Source organism: Lycium barbarum, chromosome 7, assembly GCF_019175385.1.
Source record: "Lycium barbarum isolate Lr01 chromosome 7, ASM1917538v2, whole genome shotgun sequence".
Classification (NCBI taxonomy): domain Eukaryota; kingdom Viridiplantae; phylum Streptophyta; class Magnoliopsida; order Solanales; family Solanaceae; genus Lycium; species Lycium barbarum.
The window spans coordinates 68,143,333-68,149,332 of NC_083343.1; positions in this window are offsets into that span (position 1 = coordinate 68,143,333).

Sequence of the window (6,000 nt, forward strand, 5' to 3'; positions counted from 1 at the left end):
ACGCAGAAGATTGAGGCTGTGCAGAATTGGCCCAGGCCTACTACACCGACTGAGGTGCGCAGTTTTCTGGGATTGGCTGGGTATTATCGCAGGTTTGTGGAGGACTTCTCTTCTATTGCAGCACCACTGACGAGGCTTACCCAGAAAGCAGCAAAATTCCAGTGGACAGATGCTTGCGAGCGCAGCTTTCAGATGCTGAAGGAGAGATTGATTACAGCACCAGTTTTGGCTCTTCCGGAGGGAGCTGACGGGTATGTTGTCTATTGTGACGCCTCTGGTATTGGGATAGGATGTGTATTGATGCAGCACGGTCGAGTCATAGCCTATGCTTCCCGGCAGCTCAGACCGCACGAGAAAAACTATCCCACTCATGATCTTGAGTTGGCCGCGGTGATTCATGCTCTGAAGATTTGGCGGCATTATTTATATGGGGTCCATGTTGATATCTATACGGACCATAAAAGTCTCCAGTATATTTTCAGACAGAAGGAACTAAATTTGCGGCAGCGGAGGTGGCTTGAGTTACTAAAGGACTACGACGTTGATATTTTGTACCATCCAGGGAAAGCCAACGTGGTAGCTGATGCGCTTAGCCGCAAGTCCGTAGGCAGTCTGGCTGACGTCCCATCTGATAAGAGAGATTTGGTTCGTGATATTCATCAGCTGGCCAGCCTCGGAGTTCGTTTGGCCGATTCTGGAGATTCTGGGATTTCTGTTCGCCCGGTTGCTGAGTCATCTATTATTCAGGAGGTAAAGCAGCGCCAGTTTGAGGATCCTACTTTGATTCAGTACAGGGATGTGGCCCTTAATAAAGCAACGACTCAGTTCGAAATCTCGCCTGAAGGAGTATTATTGTACGACGGCAGGTTCTGTGTACCGGATGTTGCGGGCTTACGGCGGCAGATTATGGGCGAGGCCCATAATGCACGGTATTCTGTTCATCCTGGTTCCACTAAAATGTATCGGGACCTCAGGTGTTTGTATTGGTGGGACGGCATGAAGAAAGATATTGCTGAGTTTGTTAGTCAGTGCCCGAACTGCCAGCAAGTTAAGATCGAGCATCAGAAGCCCGGTGGATTATTGCAGGAGATGGAAATTCCAGCCTGGAAATGGGAGATGATTAATATGGATTTTGTTGTTGGATTACCGCGCACTCCACGCAGGTACGACTCTATCTGGGTTGTTGTTGACAGGCTGACGAAATCAGCCCATTTCCTTCCGGTTCGGACTACTTATTCGGCTGAGGACTATGCCAGATTGTATATCAGAGAGATAGTCAGACTTCACGGAGTCCCGATATCTATTATTACTGACCGAGGTACCCAGTTTACAGCAAATTTCTGGAGGTCATTTCAGGAGGGATTAGGGACTCAGGTGAGTCTCAGTACAGCTTTTCACCCTCAGTCCGACGGGCAGGCCGAGCGCACTATTCAGACGCTTGAAGATATGTTGCGGACCTGCGTTATTGATTTCAGGGGCAGCTGGGATGATCATTTGCCGCTTATTGAGTTTGCCTATAATAACAGTTATCACTCCAGCATTCAGATGGCTCCGTACGAGGCCCTTTATGGCAGGAGATGCAGGTCTCCTATTGGCTGGTTTGACGTGGGCGAGACTAAGTTGATTGGGCCAGATGTAATCCAGGAGGCTGTAGATAAGGTAAAGCTTATTCGAGAACGATTATTGGCTGCTCAGAGTCGACAGAAAGCTTATGCAGATAGACGACGTCGACCGTTAGAGTTCCGGATTGGCGACTGGGTATTCCTGAAGGTGTCGCCCATGAAGGGTGTCATGAGATTCGGTAAAAAGGGTAAGTTGAGCCCCCGGTACATTGGACCGTATCAGATCGTGCGAAAGATAGGCGAGGTCGCCTATGAGCTAGACTTACCATCCGACTTGGAGGCCGTACACCCGGTGTTTCATGTGTCTATGTTGCGGAAATGCATTGGTGATCCTGCCAGGATATTCCCAGTTGACGACCTTCAGGTGACGGAGCAGTTATCTTATGACGAGCAGCCTGTATCTATTCTGGATCGACAGGTGCGGAGACTACGCACTAAAGAAGTGCCCTCCGTCAAAGTCCTGTGGCGCAACAATAATCGGGAGGAGATGACTTGGGAGGCGGAGGACGAGATGAAGAAGAAATATCCCCACTTGTTTCCGACATCCGCAGGTAATCTAATTCCTTTTTCAGTTTGTTGTGTTGATTGATAAAATGAATTATGTATGTCATCATTAAAAAGGGACACTCCTGCCTTGATCATAAGACCTTATAAGACTAATCTAACATTCGGGGACGAATGTTCTTAAGGGGGGGAGAATGTTATGTCCCGTGTTTTCGTACAATTGGAAATCGAGAAATAATTATGACTTGGGTGTTAGAAGGGTATAAATTAATTTGTGAGAATATGACTATGTTTGTTGTGAAATCGTTAATGCTAAGACCTCGGGGAAGGCCGAGGATAAATTTGGAATTTCGGAAATTTGTTTCGGGAATTACAAAACGGGACTTTTCTCGAATTGGGCCAAGAAAATGCAATGCAAAATCAAGGCCCAAGATCAAATGGGGGCCGGCCATAGTGTGGCCCAAATCCATTTTTAAAAGGGGCATGTGCTATGCACATGACCCCTAAGTGGATATATATGAGGAACACTTAGCATTATTCAAGAGAAAATCAAAAAAATTCAAGAACACAAGAAAGAAGGGGTTCGGCCGTGAATAGTGTAGAAGAGAAAAAGAAATTCCCAAGTTTGTTTAGTGATCCAAAAATCTTGGTTTCTACATAATTAAGAAATACTCAAGACGCTCTCCGACGTGGTATAATTGGTTTGGCACAAGGATTCCGTTTGCGACAAGTCGGAAAGTTAGTAAAAGGTAAGAATCTTGCCCCTCTAATGTTATAGAATTGCTATGAATGTGTTAAGGATTGGAAGTAGACGAGAATCCCGTAATTTTAACGTAAATAGAAAGTCGTGGGTGTGTGTTTGTAGTGGGTTTGGCCGAGAGCCATAGAAGGAAAAATTGGTGTGAATTGATCTTGGCTAAGTTGGTATAATGTGTTGTTGTGATCCTTATATCGTAAATGATTGATTGTTGGATTAAATTGGCGGTGGAAAACGAATTCGGATATTATCGGAAAGTGTATATCCTTTGTATCTTTATGTATATCATTGTATATTTAGGGTGCTAGAGACTTTAGATATGAACTTATAATGATGTTAATGAATTCGGAATGAAACGACGTGAGTTAGAATGTTCGTCGTGCACTTTTGATTGTTTTGAAGAATTATGGAACATAATGGATTTTGGTGTAATTTCGGGTATGGCTTGGATTGTAGTTAGATTGTGATTGTATAAGTTTGAATGTGGAAATGAATCCAATTATGTAGATGTAGAATTGGAGTTTTGAAAGTTTGAATGGAAGTTGCCAATTTAGATAACAAAGTGGAATTTTGAAGCTAGAATGGCTTGATTGTTGTTTGTGTTGTTTGTTGATGTGTGGGCTGTTGTTGTTGTTGTATTTTGAGCCGAGCAAAGTCTCGGGGATGTTAGATTTATAGGGGAAATGCTGCCGAAATTTCGGTAGGCAAATATGGAGTTAAAGGCATTTTTTGAGCCTAAGGATCTCATTGGGTAACTTTGACCATTTGCAGATTTTTGACGAAACGGGACGGGACTTTTGGAAGAGCTTACGACGTCTGTGAGGTATGTAAAGCTTCCCAATTCTTTATTTGGCATATCTTAGTGTGTTAGTTGAATATGAGACCTTCCGGAGCATTTCTGCTCCTCGAAACCCGATCCACAGGAAAGTTACTATTCATTCAATTCGATTGAAGCCTAAAGGCTCCCTTTTGGCTAGAATGCCATTATTCGTCCGAAACCTATCGAAATGTGGTCGGGTAACCTAGAAACGATTATGTATGACCCTTGGCATATAACTGCTCGTAAAAATATGTTCGCCACCTCACTTCGACTCGAGGTGGGTCCGCTACCCCAAAATGCCCGATTTGCCCTTCGGGCCACCTTTGAGAATAAAGTTGAAAGTACCACTTCCGATCTTTGGAACATCCTCCTACGGGGTATGTTTGGACTATGCGATGCGCTAATCTATGTTCCGAACTATATGGACCATTTTGGAAACGTTTTGCAAAATGAAACTTTATGTCGGCTAAGTATTCGACTATTTTGTATTCTAAAATGACTTATGAGTTCACTTTGCTTTGAAAGACTATTTTGAAATACGATTTGCATTTGCTTGCTCACGACTCCGCTCGTGCCTTATTATGACTTCGTTCACCGGTTCCCGGGCCGGTTTTGATTCGTGCGCTGTATGATGAATTCGGCCGTATGCTGTGTTACGGTTTCCGAGGCTTCGCCATAGGGCCCGGTTCCGTTTGGAGTTATGCTGTGATATGGCTCGGGACGCGATATGCTCACCGATGATTATGATTATGTTCGGAGATGTACGGAGATTTGAAACCTTCTGGTGTTATGCTGTGTGTGGCGCCAGCGTCGGAGTGGCGACCACATTCTTAAGCGTTTGCATGATTTTATTTGCATAAAACATATGTATATGATTTTGATACAGATTTTGACATACCAGTTTGTACCCCACTTTGACATTTGATTTGCTTTCGGTTTTGATCCATAATTCTGTACTCCGTGCTTTACATACTCAGTACATATTTCGTACTGACCCCCTCTCTCCGGGGGCTGCGTTTTATGCCCGCAGGTGCAGACATCGGTGATCCTCCGCAGTAGGCTTCGCTTCTTGCTTTCCGGAGTACTCTTACTTGGTCCGGAGTCCACTTTTGGTACAGACTCCTTTACTCTGTATATGTTTTGTATATTTGACAGTTTGGGTACGGCGAGGCCCTGTCTCGCCATATGTTATGTTTTAAATTCGTAGAGGCCTGTAGTCATCTTTGTGGGGCGAGGGTCCTATGTGTATGTTGTCCGATTTTGCTTTCGGGTCTTAAAGCGGTCTGTTTGATATGATGGCCCCAAATGGCCCTTTTGTATATATTTGTATTTTGACCGGCGATGTCTATTCCGCCGCTTTGTTTGAGATTGATTTGATATGACCGCTTAAGACAGATTTTCGATATAAATTATGTCTGATATAACTTTTGAAAATTCTGAAATAAGTTTGGATTCGGAAATGAATATGCGATTTGGTCTGGACACCCAGGTAGGGTGCCAGTCGCGGCCCACGGGGCTGGGTCGTGACACTAACATGGGGGATCATGTGCACCGATTTGTGAGCGGGCTGGGGCCACATTTAGTCAAGGAGTGCTTGACGGCTTCACTCCAGGATGGGATGACTATTACTCGTATTCAGGCCCACGCCCAAAACCTGGAGGAACAGTATCAGTTACGGAGAGAGGAGCGTTATTCAGATAAGGGTTCCAGAAAAAGGGGCAGATTTTCCGGGACTAGAAGTGAGTACAGAGGGGGGCAGGCACAGGGGCAACCTAGGTATTCAGGACAATCAGTGGTCAGTGCGCCACCTCGATTTGCAGATAGGGGGTTTGATCATCCTACCTATTCAGGACCAGGTCAGAGTGCCAAGGCTTCAGGATCCCAGTACAGAGCTGATTTTAGTAGGACGGGGCTGCCCCCACCACGATGTGCTCGGTGTGGCAAGCCACACTCGGGGCAGTGTTACCTGGAAACAGGTGGTTGTTTTGCCTGCGGTCGAACTGACCATTTGGTGCGTGATTGCCCACTAAAGGATGGAGGAGGCCAAACTCAGCCAACCGGATCAGCAATTGGTTCATCGTCGACCGTGCGCCCTCGTGGACAGACTTCCCAGGCCCCAGTGGGCCGCGACCGAGGTAGAGGGGGGGGCACCCAGTTTAGCCGGCCCTCCGCACCGTATATACGCATTGGCAGGACGGCAGGACCCTGATCCTTCCCCAGATGCGGCTACAGGTACATTATCGGCATTTTCCTGTTATATGTATGCGTTAAATTGATCCAGGTTCTACTCTACTGTA